General features: G+C 39.1%; 1 pseudogene; it reads left to right on the forward strand.

Annotated features, from left to right (window-relative positions):
* The first annotated feature begins 2,494 nt into the window (after positions 1-2,494).
* Positions 2,495-23,824, forward strand: part of LOC115844384 (poly(A) polymerase type 3-like) — a 128,207-nt pseudogene continuing 106,877 nt past the window's right edge.

Here is a 23,824-nt window from a genome sequence, read left to right on the forward strand (position 1 = left end):
TAAGATAGGAGATCAAAGACACCTCAGCATATAAGCAGTCTGACATAAAGAGAAAGATATGTCAAATATTTCTACACAAAGAACTGTGAAATTTCACAAATAATTTAAGTAAATAGAGAGATATACCATGTTCATGGACATTCAATGGTAACAGAGTAAACATTTCAATTTTCCTGAAAGAAATTTATCTAAAACCATCCCTATAGGATGGGTTTTTTCAATAGAAATTCTGGTTTTTAGAATTTAACAAGTTCTATATTTAAACATACGGATTAAAATTTTTATGAATAGCTGACTCAACTTTTTAAAAAATAGAATAAAATGTTGGAAGTTTCCCCACTAGATATTAGAAAAGATATGCCCACAAATCCACAGTAACAACCAAAGTAATTTCTAGCAACAGATAAATACAACAATGACAATAAATACACAACATAAAAATAGACACAGGAATATATGGGAATTTGAAATATGATTAAGGTGGCAATACCAAATAATGACAAAAACTAGGTTGTAGATGATGTTAGGAAAAACAGGCTTACTACATATAGAGAAATAAAGCTAGATCCCTACCTTGCATTACATGCAAAGAGAACTCCAAATGAATTAAAGACTTAAATGAGAAGGTGAAAGTAAGAAGGTAACAGAATAAAATGCATAAATGTATAAATGTAAAATGTATAAAATATTTTTTAAAAACTCAACAAAATGGAAATAGAAGAAAACTTTCTCTATCTGATAAAGGCCATTTATGAAAAACCCTCAGCCAACATCATATTTAATGGTGAATGACTGAATGCTTTCCCCTTAAGGAGAAGAAATTGTCTCCTCACAGCACTTCCATTTTACATTATATTCGAGAGTCTAGAAAGGGAAATTAGACAATAAAAAGAAATACAAGGTATTCAGATTAGACAGGGAAACTATCTTCCTTTGCAGATGACATGATCTTGTACATAGATAACCACAAAGAACTATTACAGCTAATAAATGAGTTATTCAGGGTTACAGGATACATCAGGGGTCCCCAACCCACAGGCCATGGACAGGTACCAGTCCTTGGACTGTTAGGAACGGGCTGCACAGCAGAAGGTGAGTGGCAGGCAAGCGAGCAAAGCTTCATCTGTGTTTACAGCCACTCCCCATTGGTCGCATTACCGCCTGAGCTCCGCCTCCTGTCAGATCAGCGGTGGTGGCATTCGATTCTCATAGGAGCGCAAACCCTACTGTGAACTGTGCATGTGAGGGATCTAGGTTGCACAGTCCTTATGAGAATCTAATGCCTGATGACTTGAGGTGGAGCTGAGGCAGTGATGCTAGCGCTGGGGAGTGGCTGCAAATACAGATTATCACTAGCAGAGAGGTCTGACTGCACAGAGACCATTGTAAATCAATTGCCTGCACTCGTATCAGAACCCTATCGGTGAGCGGCAAGTGACAATTCAGCTGCCTCTGTGGCAGGATTTATAGTGGTAAGGGAGCTGACATACTTCAAGTGTACAGCTGCATCTTGTGGCAGCCTTTAAGTCAGAATCCGACACGTATTTTAGTCCAGGCGTGGCCCGCCCATTATTTTATTTACCTCTTCCATCCACGCCTCTTTCCCGCACTGCGCACTTGTTTCAGTCACAGTTTGGGTAAGCTCACAAGCTAACCCTAGCCAAAATGAGTGAAAAACAAACATCCCTGGAGAGCTTCTTTGAAAGGGGGGAAAGACCCAACGATGAGAGAGCAGTAGACTCTAAGACTGCCAACAAAAAGAAAGCTGCATTTAAAAGAAAATACCAAGAGTCCTACTTAAATTATGGGTTCATTGAAACAGGTGATTCACGTTCTCCAAGCCTGCTTTGTGTAATATGTGTCGACCAGCTAGCCAATGAAGCCATGAAACCTTCAAAACTGCTTCGCCACATGGTGACCAAGCACCCTGCATTAAATGACAAGCCTTTGGAGTTTTTCAAAAGAAAAAACCATGAACATGAAGAACAGAAACAATTACTGAAGGCCACCAGTTCATCAAATGTGTCTGCACTGAGAGCATCATTCTTAGTGGCTAACCGCATTGCTAAAGCTGAGAAGCCCTTTACTATTGGTGAAGAGTTGATCCTGCCTGCTGCTAAGGACATTTGTCGTGATCTTTTAGGAGAGGCTGCAGTTCAAAAGGTGGTACGTGTTCCTCCTTTGGCTAGCACTATAAGTAGACGAATTGATGAAATAGCAGAGGATACTGAGGCACAACTGTTGGAGAGGATTAATGAGTCACCGTGGTATGCAACCCAGGTTGACAAGTCTACTGATATTGACCACAAGGCAACAATGCCTATTTTTGTGCAATACAGTTTTCAGGAGGATGTGCATGCGGATATGTTATGTGCATTTTTGTTGCCAACCAACGCTACAGCTGCAGAACTATTCAAGTCTTTGAAATGATTACATACCAGGAAAACTGAACTGGTCATTTTGTGTCAGTATATGCACGGATGAAGCAGCTGCCATGACTGGACGGCTTTCTGGTTTCACTACTCGGATCAAAGAGATCGCTTCTGAATGTGAGTCTATGCACCGTGTCATCCATAGAGAAATGCTGGCAAGCCGAAAAATGTCATCTGAACTTAACAACATTTTGCAGGATGTGATTAAAATTATCAACCACATTAAAGTACATGCCCTTAATTCATGTCTATTCACACAGCTCTGTGAGGAGACGAATGCAGAGCACACACATCTTCTCTTATACACATAAGTGAGGTGGCTTTCTAAATGTAGATCACTGGCCAGAGTTTCTGAGTTATGAAAGCCGCTCCAGAGATTTCTTTTAGAAAAACAGTCACCACTGGCAGCACATTTCAGTGACACAGAATGGGTCGCAAAACTTGCTTACTTGTGTGACATATTCAACCTGCTCAGTGAACTCAATCTGTCACTTCAGGGGAGAACGACAACTGTGTTCAAGTCGGCAGATAAAGTGGCTGCATTCAAAGCCAAACTGGCGTTATGGGGGTGATGAGTAAATATTGGGATTTTTGACATTTCAAACATTAGCAGAGATTTTGAAAGAGACTGAGCCAGGGTCTTCTTTCTCCCAGCTGGTGCATGATCACCTATCTCAGCTTTCAAAAGAGTTTGAGCGTTACTTCCCAACCACAATAGACCCCCAAACTGGGAAGGAATGGATCCACAACCCATTTGTGAATAAGCCAGGTGGATCACTTTTGTCCATGCTAGAAGAGGATCAACTGCTTGAGATCGCAAATGACGGTGGCCTTAAAGGTATGTGTGAGACAACTTCAAATCTCCATACGTTCTGGATTAAAGTCAAGGCAGAATATCCTGAGATTGCCACAAAAGCACTAAAAAGCCTGCTTCCATTTCCAACATCCTGTCTTTGTGAAGCAGGGTTTTCTGCAGTGACAGCAACCAAAGAGAGATCACGGAGTAGACTGAACATAAGCAGCATACTTCGGGTGTCACTGTCCCCCATCACCCCCAGATGGACCATCTAGTTGCAGGAAAACAAGTCTAGGGCTCCCACTGATTCGGCATTATGGTGAGTTGTATAATTATTTTATTATATATTACAATGTAATAATAATAGAAATAAAGTGCACAATAAATGTAATGCGCTTGAATCATCCTGAAACCATCCCCCTCAACTGGTCCATGGAAAAACTGTCTTCCGTGAAACCAGTCCTTGGTGCCAAAAAGGTTGGGGACTGCTGGGATATATGATAAATATCCAAAAATCAACTGTATTTTTATGGAGTAGCAATGAACAATTCAAAAATGAAATTACAAAAACATTCCATTTACAATAGCATCAAAAAGAACAAAATACTCAGGAATAAATCTAACAAAATGCAAGTCTTGTATCTGAAAACTACAAAACATTGTTTAAAGAAATTGAAGACAAATATTTGGAAAGATATACCATGTTTGTGAGTTGGAAAACTTAGTATTGTTAAGGTGACACTATTCTTCAAATAGCCAAAACAATCTTGACAAAGAACAACAAAAATGAATACTCACAATTCCTGATTGTAAAACTTAATTTAAAGCTACGTAATCAAGATTGTGTAATATTCACCTAAGAACAGATATAGTTCAATGGAAGAGAGCTGAGAATCTAGGAATAAACACTCATATTTATGGTCAATTAACTTTTGACAAGGGTGCCAAGACAATTCAATAAGGGAAAAAAAGTCTTTTCAATAAATGGTGCTGAGACAATTGGAATCTACCTGCAAAAGAGTGAAGTTGGATTCCTACCTCACACCACACACAAAAGTAACTCTAAATAGATTGCAGACCTAAATGCAACAATTAAAACTATAAAATTATTAAAGAAAACATAAGAAATCTTTCTGACCTTGGATTAGGCAATAATTCCTTAGATATAACATCAAAAGTGAAGGAAAAAATAAATTGGACTTCATCAAATTAAAAACTTTTCTGCTTCAAAGAACACCATCAAGAAAGTGAAGAAACAGGACTTCCCTGGTGGTGCAGTAGTTAAGAATCCACCTGCCGATGAAGGGAACATGGGTTCGATCCCTGGTCTGGGAAATTTGTATTCAATTTAGTTGAATACAACTTAGTTGCTCCACATGCCTTGGAGCAACTAAGCCCGTGCGCCACAACTACTGAACCTGCATGCCACAGCTACTGAAACCTGTACACTCTAGAGCCCACGGGCTGCAACTACTGAGCCCACGTGCCACAACTACTGAAGCCTGTGAGCCTAGAGCCCATGCTCCGCAACAAGAGAAGCCACCACAATGAGAAGCCCATGCACCGCAACAAAGAGTAGCTCACAGTCACCTCAACTAGAGGAAGCCCTCACACAGCAACGAAAACCCAATGCAGCCAAAAAATAAATAAAAATTTAAAAAATAAAGAAAGTGAAGAAACAATGTACAGAATGGAATAAAATATCTGCAGGTCCTTTTTTTCTGAAGTTTTTAAATCACAGTTTCAATTTCATTACTTGTGATTCATTTGTTCATGTTTTCTATTTTTTCCTGGCAAGTCATATTTTCTATAACAGGACTTGTATCCACAATATGTAAAGAACATTTAAATTCAACAATAAAAAGACAAACCAACTTAAAAATGGGGAAAATTGAATACAAATTTCTTCAAAGAAGATATGGAAGTGGCTATAAGTACATGAAAAGATTCTCTACTACACTATTCATTAAGGAAATGCAAAAAAAAAAAAAAAACCCACAATGAGACAGCACTTCACATCCACTTGGCTGGCTAAAATTGAAAAGGGTTGATGAATATGTGGAGAAACTGAAAGCCTTATACATTGCTGGTAGGGAGGCAGAGTGGTGGAGCTCATTTGGAAAAGAGTTTGGCTGTTCCTCAGAAAGGTAAACTTAGAGTTATCATATGATAATATGAAGCAATTCCACTTCAAGTATATACCCAAAAGAATTAAAAATGTACATCCACAGAAAATCTTGTACATGAATGCCCATTACAGTATTATTCATAATAGTCAAAATGTGGAAACTTGAATGTCCATCAACTGTTGAATGGATAAACAAAATGTGGTGTGTCCATATACTGGAATATTATTAAACAGTAAAAAGGAATAAATTATGATATATGCTACAACATGGATAAACCCCTAAAGCATGGTTAAAAAAAAACAGACAGAAGCAAAAGGCCACATATTTACAATTATATTTATATGAAATGTCAGAATTGGCAAATCTACAGAGACAGAAGATAGATTAATCACTGCCAGGGTCTGCAAGGAGGAAATAATGGAAAGTGATGTTTACAGGTACAGGATTTCTTTTGGGGGGTGACAAAAGGGTTCTGGAGTTAGATAATGTTAATAGATGCACAAATCTGTTAGTATACTAAAAGTTGAATTGTACATTCTAGAAGTGTGAATTTATGGTATGTTAATTATATCTCAATAAAGCTGCTATTTTTAAAAAGTCCAATAGACAAGGAGTCATAGAACCTGGATTCTAATCTAGATTCTGTTATAATTTTACAAAATGACTTCAGACAAGTTTCTACTCTTTCTGGTCTCATTCTCCTCATCTGTAAAATGAAAAATGATGCATAAGTGCCCTTCCATTTCTGACTATTTATGGTTCCACGCCTCTAACACTTCCTTCATGAAACAGTCCTTTGCCCTATTATCTAAAACTGATCTTTCCCTGCTTTGAACTCTCATAACATTCACTGCCTTGTTTTGCTACTATTTGTGCTTCATCTTATCTCCTCTACTAGAAATGTGAGACACTTAAAGGAAGACTCAGGACCGTCTTGAACATAACAGAGGTTCAATTTTTAGAGACTAGGGACATGAAATTATTTATATTTAGAAGACATTGTGTGAATGAAGCAATCAGTCCAAAAATCAAAATGTTAGTTTTGGTTTACATGTCACCAAAATAAGGGATTGGTAATTTCCCTAAATTTGACACAGATTTTATGTTATTTCTTGGCATAATAGAACTTTAAACTTGATAGAGAGTTTGATACACCACATTAATTCCCTTTTATCCCATAAAGATGAGCTTCTACCCTATTTTAAAATAGATTGCCTGTACCATGGCAGCCTCACTGATGTTGATATGAAGCATGATGAAAATAATCCAAAAATGAAAAGAAATAAAATGCTTGAACCAGTATTATTTAATTGCAATTAATCAAGTATTTAGTATTCCAGTAGGTGTTCTGAACCACATTGTTTTTAAGGAATGAAATCTTACCAATAGGAGACCTCAGTAGAGTACACTATTATTAAATCCTCATCGAGAGGTTAGGCCACTGTTTTCCTGCAGTCATTATTGACTTTGCAAAATTTTAAAAAATAGAAAATTATACAGGCTTTGCTGCTTTATATAACTTTCCATAGTGTATGTCTGACAAACTGAAATTTTTAGACTAAAAAGAAAGTTGAGTAAAAATGTAACCAACTGCTTTCTTACTTCCTTCTTTCTCTAAATACAAAAAACAATTATCTAAAAACTAATCTTCAATTTTGTATTCTTTTCTCCACTGCTGAACTACATAATTTAACTCAAAAACATTTATCCCTCATTATTAAAAATACAAAAGGAAGAATTATGGAAAATTAGTCCTAGCCTGCTAGGATTCAGCTATAAGCTCATCCCACCACATTCCCTTTTTATTCTGCATAACTACCAGTTCGGAATACCTGACTCCATTCCTAAATGCAGGGTTTAGAAAAATTTTGTAATTGATAAGAAAAAAACTAAAGCAGCATCAAAACATGTTGAGAACCTATGCAAAATTTGGGGTGCATAACTGGTAACACCTGAGAACATTTTTTATTCTACACTTCATTTTGCATATGGGATGTACCTGAAGATCATGTTTTATAATATTGGAGGTGGTTTCAGTAAGTACCCACATCTCTCAAATGTATTGAGTTAAAACTTGTATATAGTATTATTTTTTTCATCTTGGGCATAATAACTTCTATCTTGCTGTCATTTAAAATTTGTATTTAATAAACATTCATTGAGTACTACCTATTCTTCAGGTACAGATAATAATAATACACACAAAAAAGATTTATTGAGTGTTAATTAGAGTACTAGGCACTATACAAAATTCTTTATAGTCTTGTCTCAATCAGCCCTAAAAGCAATTCTGTGAGAATGGTAGTTCACACTTACTATCCACATTTTACAAATGAGAAAATTGAAGGTTAATGACATGAAGTAATTTGCTCTAAGTTACAAAGCTAACAAATGGTTCAACTCTATGCTAAACAGTTTAGGGGCACACAAACAAAAAAACACCCAGATGTCCTCAAAGAATTTACAATCCAGTGAGGCTGTCAGAGAAGGAACCAAATAACAGACATGAACTATAAGTGATGATTCATGGTTCAATATGAAACCAATCAAATTAAAGATTACAATTTAAGCCATTAGTGTTATGGTATGAGGTGTGCATTGCTCAGAGTTCTCCAGAGAAACAGAACCAAGAGGATGTGTGCATAGAGGGAGAGAGAGATTTCTTTTAAGAAATTGACTCATGTGACTAATGTGACCCAGGGAAGAACTAATGTTGCAGTTCAAGTCCAAAGGCCATCTGCTAGCAGAATTCCTGTTTTCTCAAAAAAGTTTAGTCTTCGTTTAATTAAGACAACTGATTGGATGAGCCCCACCCACAGTATGGAGGGCAATCTGCTTTATTCAAAGTTCACTGATTTAAGTATTAATCTTATCCAAAAAAACACCCTCATAGAAACATCCAGAATAATGTTTGAGCAAATATCTAGGCACCGTGGTCCAGCCAAGTTGACACATAAAATCAACCATCACATGATGCTTTAAAAATATATACTAATAACTCATACCATGCCCTATGATACAGAGTCCTACAAATTTGTCTTCACCAACAGAGCTACATCCCTTGAATTGAGGACTATGTTATATTTACTTTTCTATTCTCAGTGTCTATTACAATGAGGAACATATAGAATCTTTTTAGGAACTCTTGTTGAATTAATACTAGTAGACTTGTCTTGAATTGAATTAAATTCAGTTTCTGGCCTTCTAAAATCTCTATTAAAAAAAAAAAAGGTGTCCAGAATAAAAAAAGTGCCATTGATAAATCTAGCAGTTTGGGGGCTCATAGGTCTATCAGTTTCCGTGGTTCCCCATTCTGTGGTAACAGTTATATATTAGTCATATGTTCTACATGACAAATTACTACAAACTTAGTAGCTTAAACCAGTACACACTTAATAGTTTCTGTGAGTCAGGAGACCAGTCACGGCAGAGCTGGGTGCCCTGCTTCAGGGTCTCTCCCAAGGTGCAATGAGGGGTCAGCCAGGGCTGGGATGTCATTTGAGGCTGACTAACTGAGTCACATCAGGGGATGTCAGTCCAGAGATGAGCCCAGATGAACCACCCTGCCTCAAAGAGAAAGATGGCGCACGAACCATCCACCTCAGTCCCATTGTCAGGAGGATTCCTGAGTTCTCCCCTACAGCCAGACACCCCCTTGGGAAGAAAGATCAGCCTCTGGGAACTGAACATTCAGTTTTCTAAAGGTTGAATTGAAAGAAACTGTTAAAACTGGAAGAAAATGATTTCTTATTATTTAGCAAGCTAAAGGTTTAGTTGATTGACCAGTTGGGTGTGTGCCAGTGTGTGTGTGTGTGTGTGTGTGTGTGTGTGTGTGTGTGTGTGTGTGTGTGTGTGTGTGTGTGTGTGTGTGTGTGTGTGTGTGTGTGTGTGTGTGTGTGTGTGTGTGTGTGTGTGTGTGTGTGTGTGTGTGTGTCTTACCATGCTGGAGATACATATCAATATACGTATACACAAAATTTACTGTTGAATTTATACAAAATTGACTATTTCCAGTGTCTATCACAATGAGATGCACATAGAAAGGTTTTAAGACCATTGTTGAATTAAATTCAGTTTCTGGCCTTCTAAAATCTCTAAAAAGGAAACTGTTCAAAATAAATAATTGCCACGGATAAATCCAGGGCCTATACTTGTATGCACACATTATATATATACACACACAGCTTTTTTTTTGGTTAAACTATTTGAAAGTTGTTTTCAGACATCACGACACTTTTTACATTCCTCGCAATAAGTCGCCCAAGTTTGCAAAGCTGGTCAAAGGGAGTGCTGGGCTTAGAACCCTGGCAGTCTAAGGTGGAGCCTATGATCTTAATAACTGTGCCGCTGATTCAGTTAGGGAAAGGTGAAAGAAGCATGATAGGTGGAGTAGATGGGGCTCCTGTCAGCCACAGTCAGGATGAAAGCAACACCAGAGAGCTTCCGGGGAGAACACGGGAGAAAGGGGGAAAGCAGGTCAATTAAAGGTCAGAGAGATGGGAGGGGAGAGAGGAGAATTTTTATATCAGGAGAGATGACAGTCAAATGAGAAGTGCTACTAAGACAGAATCTCCCACTTTTTCCCTTTTTCTAGGGCAAAACAAACTATTTTATACTTGATATTTGAGCGTTTAAACCCCCAAAGGGCAGAGAGCAGGTTCTGCTTGCTCCTTTGGGCATCCAGTGTTGTATGCAGTCAGTTTCTTGGTCAGACAGTTAGTCTTTGCTTCTGATGTAAATGGACATAGATTTCTGAGGCATTGAGTTATCCAGTCATTAGAATTATATTTAACAGTAGATGAACAATATACCAATCCTCATGAAAGCTTTTTAAATTTATGTCTTTAACTATCATGAATATAGCCCTGAGGATCTGTAATACAGAAACAATGGTAGAGGATGTACAACATGAATATGTATTAACCCTTGCTCATAATAGCTGAAGAAAGAGCACCCAAAGAGTTAGAAAAAAATCCTCAAATTCTTTAAAGATGAAGTACCCAAGTTAGGTCAGAGGGTTATTTATTTTGTTTAAGATTGAGAAACTAACTTCATCTCTGTAATCAATACTCAAACATAGTTCTGTATCCTATATAGCTTGGTATATAACTCTTGAGAAAAAAGTATTAGGTGAAGGAAGGAAAGAAATCAATCTTAGATGTTTACCTAATAATTAAGAAATAAAAAATAAATGGAAACCAATATTGCTGATATCACTCTGCTTCCCCCACAAGGCTGTCTGTTTTATTTGCCCACTTACCTCTTCCATCCTCTTACTCTTTAAGGCAGTAACTTGCAAACTTTGTTCACAGTAACGTATGGTGAGAAATACATTTTGTACATACAAATATGTTTACAGAAACATCTGTATTTTAAAGTATTATATTTGTATATATACATTTTCAATCTTTTCATTCTCTCAATTAATGAAGTATTTTTCCATCTGATTAACAACCTTGTAAAGGGTCAAAGAATCAATTTGGTTAGGTTAATAAACATTTTAGAAAAAAAGAAAATATCAAAAGTACATCACAGGAAATGTAGGTTAAGTATTTTTTTGCGAAAATTTTGTTTCAGTTTTGTATGTATGTAGGTGTGTGTGTTCTGGACACAAAGCAAAATGCATTTCTCACGGGGGGGCGGTCTTAGTCAAAAATGTTTGACATGTTACTGTTTTGTGGCATTGCAGTTTGAAAGACACTGCAGTCTACGGGACCACAAGTAACTACCCTTATCTTCAAATAAGCTCTATTGCAGTGTTCAGAATGTTGAAAGTTTTCATTATGTCACATCTCAGTGTCTTACTCTCTGGCCAAGGGGAAAATGAGTTTGAGAAATGTGACTACACAGAAAGCCATTTGGGCGTATGGATCAAAGAAACACTGAATCTTGATGTTCTGCTCGTTTTTAGATACTTGGAGCACAAAAAAAGGTAGAGATAAATGCAGACAATACCAAAAAAGCAACAAATGCTTTCAACACTAAAAATGCACTTACAAGGAACTACTATGGGGACTGAAATTGACATACTAATAAGAAAACAGTAGCTATTTCTATATTGACTGAAATACCATGATTGAGCAACATAAATTCTCTCAAATTTGATGTCGGAAATGTATGGTTCTGGTGCACAGGAAGAGGGCTTCCTTCTTAATTATACATAAGCCTATTTTCACCAACAGCAGATTTCTATGGTGAGAGCCACTATAAATATCTGGAGGCAAAGATAATCAGATAAATATGAACTGAGTATATGGCCCAAGAGGATAGCATGACAATTGTTAAAACTTAATAATCAAAGATAAATAAAACTTTTTATCTTGGTATAAAAGAGGCATTTTATAATCATGGGAAGAAGCTCTTAGTAAGGAGAAGGGTTGAGTTGATTCCTAAAGAACATTTTGTCTTTTTATGTTTTAACAGTAAGAATTATTAGATTAAAAAAAAACTTTGAAAAAAAATCAGCAATTACAGTTGAAACAGGACACAGCAGCTAAACCAAGAGAAGATATAAGTAGTGCATTGAACCAAGGGGTTTGATAAGATTACCTAAAAACTTTGTCCTTTTCTAAGGACAAAGATGGATTGAAGTGGTGGTGATGATCCCTGTAAATTCTCTTGTGAATGCTCTCATTTTCTTAGTGAGGAAAAAGATACTGGGGTTTGGAAAGAAAGAAAAATATTTAAAATCCTCATCAAGAGAGTGGGGAAATGAATCTTTAAAAAAACATTTAGCATGATTGCCTTGCAGAATTAAGGCTCTACTTCTGATTTCAAGTCAATATGGCTGCGTGTTTTTCTCCAGATGATTTTAGTTTCAGAGTTGCAGATATGGAGGAGGGAAAGAGTTGCTTTTAACCAAGATTATGGATCTGCCAAATGACTAAGGCAATGAGAGAGGAGCAAGGGAGTGGTGGGTGTTTACAGGGGAGTGATTATAATGATAAAATTTAATCTGGAAGGATGTGAAGTCAATTTAAAAAATAGGATCAAAAGATCAGAGGTCTCACTGGGGTCAGTGGATGGCTGGGGTCCTAATACTAGAGAGAGAGGGCTGGAAAGATAGGATGTGGCAGTGATAGAGTAGGATAGTTAATACTGAGGTTATGAAGGAGCCCAGGCCTGAGCATATGATAGTGGCTAACATTAGGTTGAGGACAAGATCACTGCAGGAAAGGTGGTCAAGGAATTGGTAGACCAAAGTGTTAGAAGAATCACCGATACATCTATTGAAATCTACCATAATTAAACAGGAGTGTTATTGGAGAGAATGAAACAGGTGCTTTTATCACCAAGAAATCAGGAAAAATAACCCAGGAAGCCAAAAATGATGGCAACAATGAGGGACAGGTTTAATATCATGTGATGGCATAAGATTTATGGCTGGTTGTTTTTAGAAAGGAGATGGGGAGAAACATCTGAAAGTAGCAATGAGGAGCCAGGAGGACACCTACGCCACCTCCAGATCATTAGACCTATTAGGGCTCTGAGAGAAAAAGCAGCCACCACTTGAGGGGTTACAAGGAAAATGTGACCTTAGGGAAGAGTCAAGTTTGCCTTAGAGCAAGAGAGTAAAGAGAGGCTGAGGATATACATCATTCTGCTACCAACAGACTCTGAATTCAGGGAGCACAACAGGTGAGTTTCAAGACTTGGGGAGGGTGAAAGGAATAAGGCAGTGGTTTTCCACTGGGACCACAAGTATCCACGTCACCTGGGAACTTGTTAGAAATTCCAATTCTTAGGCCTGACCCTATGCCTACTGAATCAGAAGCTAATTCAGGCCCAGCAATCTGTGTTTTAGCAAACCTTCCAGTTGATTTTGATATGCAGTAAAGTTTGGGAACCATTGGAATAGGAGCAGATTCACTTGGGCTTACACTGTAAAAGAGGAGGGTGACCTGAAAGTCTGGGTGTTTTATGGTGGCTGACATCATCATGGATAGAGGACAGAATGAGATTATGTCTGGTTTCAAGCAGACAGTGGAGAGGAGTCTTGAGTGTTGGGGAAAGGGGGAGAACAGGGAAAAGCAGGTTCTAGGACTTTTCACCCCTAAAGGTCTAGAGCAGGGGTCCCCAACCTGTTAGGAACCGGGCTGCACAGCAGGATGTGAGTGGCGGCCTAGCGAGCAAAGCTTCATCTGCCTCTCCCCATCACCCCCATTACCGCCTGAACCATTACCCCCTCCGCCCCCCCGGCCGTGGAAAAATTGTTTTCCACAAAACCGGTCCCTGGTGCCAAAAAGGTTGGGGACTGTTGGTCTAGAGGATCAGAGATATAAATTTTCCCCATCTCTTTGGCATGAAGTGTCACTATTGTTCCATGTTGTCACCACACTAGAGCTTATGCCCATCAGTATCTCTCTTCCTTTCCCTCCATTTTGTCTATCTAAATCAAGTCTTTTGATTACAAGTCACAGAAAGCCACTGTAAATAGCTTAAATGAATAAAGGAAAATTTATTCTAAGGATATAAGGATTCCAGGGCAAAAAGGGTAATGATACCTGGTAAGGAGTTTTCTCAGTGTGTCTGTGTGTGTGTGTGTGTGTGTGTGTGTGCGTGCGTGCGTGCGTGCGTGTGTGTGTGTGTGTGTGTGTGTGTATTTCTAGGACAGTCAGGGTTAGGTGAGTACCCTGGTCAGCAATAGCTTCAGATGTGGTATCATAGAATGCAAGCATGGTTGTCCGGGGCCGTCTGTATGAGCACAGTTAGGAAGGGGGGCATTTCTCAGAGGAGTGTCGGGGGCTGGGCTGCCCCCCCAAAATGTGTTCACTACTGACACTTTGTTCTAAATCACAGACTTAGCATAATTTAGGTGGATAAATACCTAGTAAATTTCTTTCAAATGGAAAGTGGGATAGCACCTTGGCTAAGTATATCTTTTCTAATTGTTTTAAACACTGACTTAATAATTTTAAGAAGCTTTTTTGTGAGACAGAGGGTAGCAGTTACCTTGAAATTGTACCATATATACTTAGGCAGCATTTAATAGATCAAAATGTTTCCTCTCATTGACTTAAATAAGATAGACCTATCATTCTGGATATTTATAAGCCTGATGTGTGCATGTGCAAGTGTGTGCACGCACACACACGCATGAGTGTATTTTGTGTTGGATGTGTGTGCTTTACCAACTCTACCTGTACCATATATGACTTCTGTAAGGTAACAAAGTACGTTTCACACTTTTGACATTATCACAGACCTTTGTTGAGTAAACTTTCCCCAAATGGATTTTAATTGAATAAGTCTTTTAACTTCTCGGACTCCCCAAATATTTTATTACATTTTAGTAATACTTTTTACTCTTCTATAAGTTATTTCTATATATCTGTAAGATACAAGCAGGAACAGAAGCCCTAATATAGCTAAAGCCAAATGACAAAACAGACTCAAAACATGCATGAAAACCCGGCTCAGAAGGGACCCTCTGTGTGGTCAATGGGCTGTGCCTATGTTCAAGATCTTTTCCTCCCTCCTTGCTGTCTCTCTCTCTCTCTCTCTCTGCGTTCTCACTTGGTCTGTCCAAATGCCATACTTCTGGGGTTTTTTCTTATTCACTTTCATTACTTGTGATGATATTTTCTCTTTCATGTCTCAGGAAAATATTTGAACAGCATTTATAATGCTCGGCAAGCTTCTGTTTTTCTGGGTGAAGGCTCAGAAACCAATATGTTTATGCAGAACAGATATCGAAGCTTCCACAGACTAAAAAATACAAGTGTACTGCCCTCGTTTTTATCTCAATTCATCTTATTCATGAGATATTTAAAGGAAATAAAAACAGGCATAAAAGTCTTCAAAATACCCATCCAGTTGTGCAGTAGTTCATTTTTTTAAACAAACTGATTATGTGTCATTGCTTTGATGATGCCAGGCAGAATGGAAGGTGTAGGTGTTACTAATAGTTTCATAATGTTCTGGATTTGGATAACATTTCTCTATCTTACTTATTGGAAAAAATTACTTGGTCCCAGGCTATTTACATTATTTCTGTATTGATGTTACTAAGTGGAGAAAAATGCCACAAAGAATTTCTCAGTTCATAATCATTTTCATTTTCAGTACTTTTCCACTTCATTCATTGTTCTCTTGCAGAAAGACAGTGAGGGGTGGTAGAACTCACACTGATTTGGGGAGACCTGAAGTTTTCTATCATTTCTGCAAACAGGTGAGGTTGAGGGCAAGCCCCTTAGATCAAGCAATATTTATAAGCACAAACTTTTAGAATCTAACACTAAAACAAAAGCTTGCTACATAAGTTTTAAGTGAATGGATTTCTTGGTAAGCCCCTCTTCACACACCTAGACACTAACAGAGTAAGTTTTCTTTAAAACCTTGTCTTTAGTCAGAAAGAGAAAAACAAATACCGTATGCTAACACATATAAGTAGGATCTAAAAAAAACAAAATGGTTCTGAAGAACCTAGAGGCAGGACAGGAATAAAGACGCAGATGTACAGAATGGACTTGAGGACATGGGGAGGGGGAAGGGTAAGCTGGGACAAAGTGAGAGAGTGGCACGGACATATATACACTACCAAACGTAAAATAGATAGCTAGTGGAAAGCAGCCACATAGCACAGGGAGATCAGCTCCGGGCTTTGTGACCACCTAGAGGGGTGGGAGGGAGGGTGGGAGGGAGACACAAGAAGGAGGGGATATGGGGATATATGTATATGTATAGCTGATTCACTTTGTTATACAGCAGAAACTAACACAACATTGTAAAGCAATTATACACCAATAAAGATGTTTTAAAAAAAAAGAAAAAAACTTGTCTTCATTACAGGTAGACCAGTTGTATAGTCTGTCTAATCTGGACAACACAGATTTGATACCACATGAGGCCTAAACCAGTTAAGACTTAAGTGTGCTTTCATTTGATGTTTTCTTTATGTTTAAAACCACAATGCCGGGAATAAATGTTGAATTAAATGTGTATATTTTGCATAACCACAGTATTTGCCAGTGACACATGCTCTTCACACAGAAAGAATTCACAGGATGTGAGTCTCCCAAACGTTAAAGTGTATCTAAATTAGGAGGAGTAAAGACAGGGGAAGAGGGGGAGAGAGAGAGAGAGAGAGAGGAAGGGGAGGAAGGAGAAGGAATGGGTACCAAGTTCTGAGCATATATAATTTACAGCAACACCCTATATAGGATAAAGATATTATAAAGTAGTGTAGATATTATAAGTAGTATCATCATAACAGAAAACAAAATAAAACAAAAAGTAGACACAGGAGAGTTAGACAGAAGTCCAGTAGAAGTATTCCAGTTCCTGACGGCCTTAGCAAGAGGGCTGAGGAAGAGGGCACTGTGGAAGGAAGGATGTGAAAAAGGGAAGGAGGAAAAGTTGGGCGACTCCATCCTATGAATGGGAGGGTGAGGATCTTTGCTGACCTTCCCCCAATCCTGTGGAAACTGAGAGAAGGAATGAGACCAGATAGCCCTCCTTTCCCTCACCCTCCACATCCAGCACCAAATCCCATCAAGCCCCCTAGGGACACTGCTCCTGACTGCCCCTCACACCACTTTGTTCTCCCTAACACAGGGCTGCATGGCCACCAGCTCATCGCCTCCGCCCTGGATGACTGCAGTCACCTCCCAACCAGGCTGTCAACCCCAGGCTTCCTCCACCACCACGGTGCCTTGCCAACTAGAAACCATAATGATTTTCCAAAACAAACCAGTCGTCACCTTCAGCCATTGTCTTCAAGATAAAATCCACACTCCTTCTCAGCCCCTTCCATCCCTACCTCTGCAGCTTCATTTCTCACCTTGGGATGGAAGATGGCAGGGAAGTCGTATATTTGTCCACAGTCTGGCACTAGCTGAATCACCTGGATGACATCATACTTTCCACACATTTCTATACCCCCCTACTCATTGCCTGGTGGCCCTAATTGTCTCCTCACACCCCCTCCACCCCTACCCCTGCCCTTCACTTTTCTCAGACAACTCTCTAAAGTCCCAGGCCCCAAAGGCAACATAATATATCAGAAGATGCAGAGGCGCCACTGAAGAAACTCTTATGGGCAGAATCGAAATGGAAGTGTGTTTGAGGTCCACCCATTTAGGTAGGCATTCTCTTTGGGATACTCTTCTCCTCCTTTATATCCATTACACTCTCATTAAAAGGCATTAGATTAGACCTCAACCCATGGGGGGACAAGCCCCTGGATGGCACCCTGCCCTTCTCCCCACCAGACACCAGCCATCGCCCAGGGTCCAGCCAGCGCTTCCTGACAAGCTGGAGCGGTTTACCTTCTGGAGCCTCTGCAGGGGCTAAATGCTCAGACCTCCACCCTCAGCCTGACAACCTGTCTCAGTGTTGAAAAACAGTTCAAGGTAGCACTTGGGACCAAACATGTCATTTTCCTTGTCAAAATGAAAGCTGTAAATTTTAAATCTAATGCTTAATGTATCCAGATATTGAACACAGGGAATTTTATCTTCAGCTTAATGGTCTGTCTAAAAACATCAAAAAAGATTACTTAAAAACTCTGGGCCTCAGAGGTCCTATAAAATTACACAAAGCAAGCCCCACCCCCCATCAATTCCTCCAAGTTTTAAAAAATTTATTGGAAAACACTTATGCAATATATGAACTCCTTTTTCCTTAGCCTTAGATACAGAGACTGTGTGCTTGATTGCTGGGGGGTGGGTAAGAAAAGCAATAGGATAAGATGAAATTTTATTAGATTACAATCTAAAATTTTAATAGACTTTCTGCTTCTGGGAATGGATGGCAAACCTTATTCAGCATCTTCTTGAGCAGGGAAAATGTAAAAGCATGGCTTTCCTCCTTTAATATAATGTGACAATAAAGAATGGCAGAGCTTTTTAATTTTCTTTTTAAATTCAGATATTTGTGAAGACCTGATTAGAACAGAAAGACAGGAGAAGGTAAATGAAAGAAATAGAAAGAGAGTTAGAATGTAATTATTTTCTCAGTAAAAGGAGACTTGGATTCAAAGGTAATTGTTGAGATTTTAGGAATAGAGAAATTATAACACTGGACCTAAGCAGCTTTATTAAAGACTCACCCACAAGCATACATTAATCTGAGACCTTAATATCCACTCCACGGCCAGAGTATCTGTGGTGCAGTGATGCGTTTGCTTCCAAGGCCTTACTGACATAACCTGAAAAATTCTTTGTTGACACAAACAGAATCTTTATTGTCTCTAGTCTATAAAGAGAGACAGGGAGTGTTTTGCATACAATTGCTATCTTTCTGCCCAGCAAAAATTATGAACCATGAAGTTTAGAGGGGTCAAGACTGCTTTCAATTGTTGTATTAAATCCAAGACCTCATCCTGTACACGGCTGCCTGTTCTAGAGAAGAGTGCTGCTAATTAGGGGGAGAAGATGTTTGGAAAACTGGAAAACTTCCAAGTTCTTCCTGAATTCAGAATTTCCAACATTTTTAAAGCACTATAGATACACAGATGGTAATAGTATCATTTGCTTTATCCGCCTTAAGAGTGCTCTCTGATGTATCTGCTTCTGAGATAATAATAACTCCATTATGGATCCCACATTTAAGGTTCTTACTTTAATGCCCCAGCATTTTGGTGCATGTCTGGCTGACCCACAACACAGCAGCCTCGTTAAGGATAACTCCTGGGCTGAAACAGCATCTAACGGGTTAATGAGGCTGGGCAGTGTCAGCCTGTAGCAGCTGCTCAAGCAGCAGGCTGGGAAAAGCTCTGTTGATTTCCATTCTTCACTGCTGAGTGATGAAGGGCAACCTATATGCTCAAAGTCTAGTCAGGCCACAACCTGTACTGATGTACAAAAAAATTCAATTCAATCCATGCCCCAGGTCAACAATTACTCCATGATATATGATACGAGGGTAAAGTCAACGCGTTTACAGTGTATAAGGGGCTAAAACCACGGGGCTTGGGAGCTTAGCCACTATTTTGTTTATCCTTTACTGGGGAAAAGATTCTATTAGCTCCGATCTAGAATCTGAATAATTCTTTGATCCACGATTATATACATCTTGATTCATTTTATTGATGCTTTCAGCCATGATACTGCTCATCTGGTCACTTTGGATCTCTGCACTCATTTTGGGATACAGAGCCCCAAACTCTACTACTAAACATAGCCCACTGCTTTCCAACAAAAATACTAAGTTTTCAAAGATTAAATAATTTTAATATGAAAAAAGAGTTTGTCACAAAATGTTCTCGATACACCTGAAACATCTCCTTTGTTTGAATTCACAGGGTGGAAGAATCACCTGGAGTGCTTCCGAAAAGATTCCTGAAGCCCACCTCCAGGGATTCTTATTCAGTAGGCCTGTGGTGGGGTCTGAGAATTTACATTTCCGAAAAGCTCACAGGGGCCACCAGTGTGGCAGGTCCACCAACCACACCTCCCCCAGCAGCACTGTTCTAGAATGCTGCTTTCTTTTTTTTTTTTTTTTTTTTTCGGTACACGGGCCTCTCACTGTTGTGGCCTCTACCGTTGTGGAGCACAGGCTCCGGATGCGCAGGCTCAGCGGCCATGGCTCACGGGCCCAGCCGCTCTGCTGCATGTGGGATCTTCCCGGACCGGGGCACGAACCCGTGTCCCCTGCATCGGCAGGCAGACTCTCAACCACTGCGCCACCAGGGAAGCCCTAGAATGCTGCTTTCTTAATCTTCTTTCTCAGTCTCCTTTTCTGGATTTTTCTTTTTTTTTTTTCTTTTTTTAATTGAAGTATAGTTGATTTACAATGTTGCATTAGTTTCAGGTGTACAGCAAAGTGACTCATATATATATATGTATGTGTGTGTGTGTGTGTGTGTGTGTATATATATATATTCTTTTGCAGATTCTTGTCCCATATAGGTTATTACAAGATATTAAATATAGTTCCCTGTGCTACACAGTAGGACTTCGTTGGTTATCTATTTTATATATAGTAGTGTGTATCTGCTAATCCCAAACTCCTCATTTATCCCTCCCCACCGCCTTTTCCATTTGATAACCATAAGTTTGTTTTCTATGTCTGTGAGTCTGTTTCTATTTTGTAAATAAGTTCACTTTCACCATTTTTTAGATTCCACGTATAAGTGATATAACATGATTTTTGTCTTTCTCTGTCTGACTTACTTCATTTAGTATGATAATCTCTAGGTCCTTCCATGTTGCTGCAAATGGCATTAGTTAATTTTTTATGGCTGAGTAGTATTCCATTGCATCAATATATATATATATATACACCACAGCTTCTTTATGCTGGATTTTTCATCTCCATGACCTCTAACTTGACGTGTTCTAAAACTCAGGCCTACATATCCTCTATCTTCCCTCTCCAAGCATCTCATTCAATCCCCTGGCTCTATATCATATCTATAAGCTGATAAAGCCTGATTTTCCCCCCTAAACTCATGATTGTGTATCTACTTGCTATTTGACAGCTCCTGATTCTCCTGTCAAATCCGGTCCTCTCCACTGTTCTCCAACTCAGCAAATGGCACCAACACTTATAGAACTGTTCAAGCCAAATCCTTCATCATCCATAGCTCTTCCCTTCTCCTCACATCCCACTCCAATCCATCAGTAAATCTCATTGGCTCTCTTTTCAAAATATGTCCAGAATCAGGCCATTTCTTACTGTCTACCCTGGCCAAGCCCCCATCATCTCCTGCCTGGATTACTGCTATTATTTTCCAGCTCATCTCCCTACTTGTTCCCTTGTCTCCTACCCTACTACCTACACAGAGCAAACAGGGACCCTTTAAAATATGTCAGTTCTCCTTCACTGTTCTGCTCTCATCTCTTTCCATAGAACTCAGAACGAAAAGCTGGAGGTCTGACAGTATCCCTTAAGGTTCTCCATGATCTGATCACATTCCCCTACACTTCTCTCACCTCCTATGCTTGCAGTTTCCCCCTCACTCACACATTCTGGCCACACTAGCTTCCTTGTGCTTCCTTTCCCAAGCCAAGCATATTCCTGCCTCAGTGCTTCTGCACATGCTGTTTCCTCTGTCTGGAATACTTTCCCCCGGTTATCTCCAAGGCTCACTCCCTCAATCTGTTCAGGTCTCTGCTCAGATGTCTACCATAGGGGCTTCCCCAGATCCCTCTTTAAAAGAGACACAGCCCCGACCCACGACACTCTCCAATATCCTTACCCAGTTTCACCTTTTTTGCCTTGGCATTTATCATCCCTGGTGACTTCTTATTTATGCATTTGTTCATGGCTTGCCTCCCTCCACCAGGATGCAAGCTCCATGAGGGAAGAAATGATTTTTATATCCACTGTTACATTCCCGGTACCAGAAATAGTATCTGGTCTGTTGTAGGAGCTTGATAACTATTCAGGGACTACATGAATAAACTGATTGAAAAGTGATCATTTTAGTTTGTAAAAAAAAAAAACTGACTGTTTTTTTTCTTCCTCTCTAGAACTGATCCGTGATTCTTCTCAGCCTTAATCACTTTAAGATACAACGTTTCTGCAATATTTACTTCAAGGGAATTATATGGATAATTTATTTCAGTAAAAATTACCCAAAAGACTGTTTGTGCAAGTTTTGGTTGCACACTCCCAATAAAAGTCTGCAAAACTCTCAGGCCACTCCACCTCCTTTACCCCACACCCATTTTCCTCGAGTCCAAGACCGTTAGCCTGAGAAACAGGATCTTTTTGAAGACTGTAAGCTCAGGAAGAGCTGCTGAGTCTATATAGCAAGCTGACTGGTCACAGGTAGTCACAATGTTGGACAAAGAATGTAACATTTGAAACACTGGCCACTGCATAGAGTGATACTGCCTGTTTGAGATGCTACCAAAGCTAATGAAGGCAGCTCCAGAGTCCTCGCAGTTGATAAATACAAGATGGAATAGTTGGAGAGTTGGGTAAAGAAACCAGTATGAAAAGAGCTTTGGAAAAATACTCGGCAGTACACTGCCGCCATTCATCCCTTACACTGAAAACCTGTATTAGTGCTTAAAATGACTCCTCTCACTAACTTTCCACACCAGCTCAACTTCGTTTAACTCAATGCAGGCTCCCAGGCTTCTACTCTGAACTCCACTGTCTTTGCGCTTTTGAAAGAGTAGTGACATTGATAGTTGAACGTGTGGACCATCTTGCATGTTTTCTAATGTGATTTGTTGGGCCAAGGCTTGCCATGAAAGGCAAAACTATTAAAAAAATAAATGCGTGTAGAGATTAGAGTCCACATTTTGAAATGTCAGTAAATACAGTATTTGTGTGACAGATCATAATGATTTGTAAAAGGCGGCCATATGTGTATCAAGCTCTCAGTCTTCCTAATGTTTTTTTCTTAAAAAATCTTTTATTTTTAAATCTGAAAAAAGCCGGCATTAAACGAGAATCATCTTTCAAATTTTGGGAGGAATGCAGACTAAAATCCCACGTCCTCAGCCCGTGGATTTTTCTCTTTCAAAGAGAAACCAGGGGAACGTTCCCAGCTTGTGCGTTCCTGTCATATTACAACATTGAGGGCGATAGAAAGATTTAAGAAAAAAGATATCAAGGATAGAACATTCATGTCAGTTCTTCAGTCTTTAATGTACTGTTTCACTACTTAACAGTGCCTAAAGGTAGTTTGCCGGTATACTCTCACAAATAGCACCATTAACAGAATTTTACATGCCTAGGTCACTTTCCTTTGATCCCAAAGAAGTCTTAAACACTGTACAAACAACAGACTGGAGGCTACATCCCTGAAAGACAGTCACTTCTGGGGAGCAGAGGTGGTCCCTGACATAGCAACAGAATGTACAGGATAATTTCAGACAAAGAACAAAAGCAAACGATGGTCCTTCTGAAAACTACTAAGGATGTTAAGTGTTTTCAGAGAGTGAAATCAAACACAATGGCCTAAGGCCAGTGGAGAATTTTCCTTGGAGACAGAACCTCTGCTTAAAAGTGATTAAGTACTTAATGGTCACCACAGACCTCCAAATTTCATAGTTCCCTATATGCAAACCATGTCTCCAAATGCACTGAAATTACATCTCAGGCATAAGCTTTCTTTTGTTCTGATGCCAGTTTGTAAGAGATCTTTACATGAACAAAAGCTTGTCTTTACAATAACCATCTTTCTTTAGAAAAGGCAAGCAATATACTTTTGGGATGCCAAATCGCACAATAGAGGAAACCAAATAATTCCAGCGAGGTTTGATGAGCCCTCAGCAAATCCTACAACAATTCTAGTCATCTGTCACTCAGGAAGTATCTCATAAAGAACTGTGTGGCATTGCTACTGTCTATTACCTGCAATGTTCCTTTTGGTTCACTTGAGATTTTTAAAAAATATATAATGAATGCATTCAATAATTGTTTGAATTGCTGCTGTGCATTCTATCATAAATGGTTTATGGATAACCATCAATTGGTTCTGCTCATCAGTCTAACAAGTGCAATGTACTACTCAGAGCAAAGGATGACTATTTATTTAAGAGATCTTGGCAGGAAAATTTGTT

This window comes from Globicephala melas, chromosome 10 (assembly GCF_963455315.2).
Source record: "Globicephala melas chromosome 10, mGloMel1.2, whole genome shotgun sequence".
NCBI lineage: Eukaryota > Metazoa > Chordata > Mammalia > Artiodactyla > Delphinidae > Globicephala > Globicephala melas.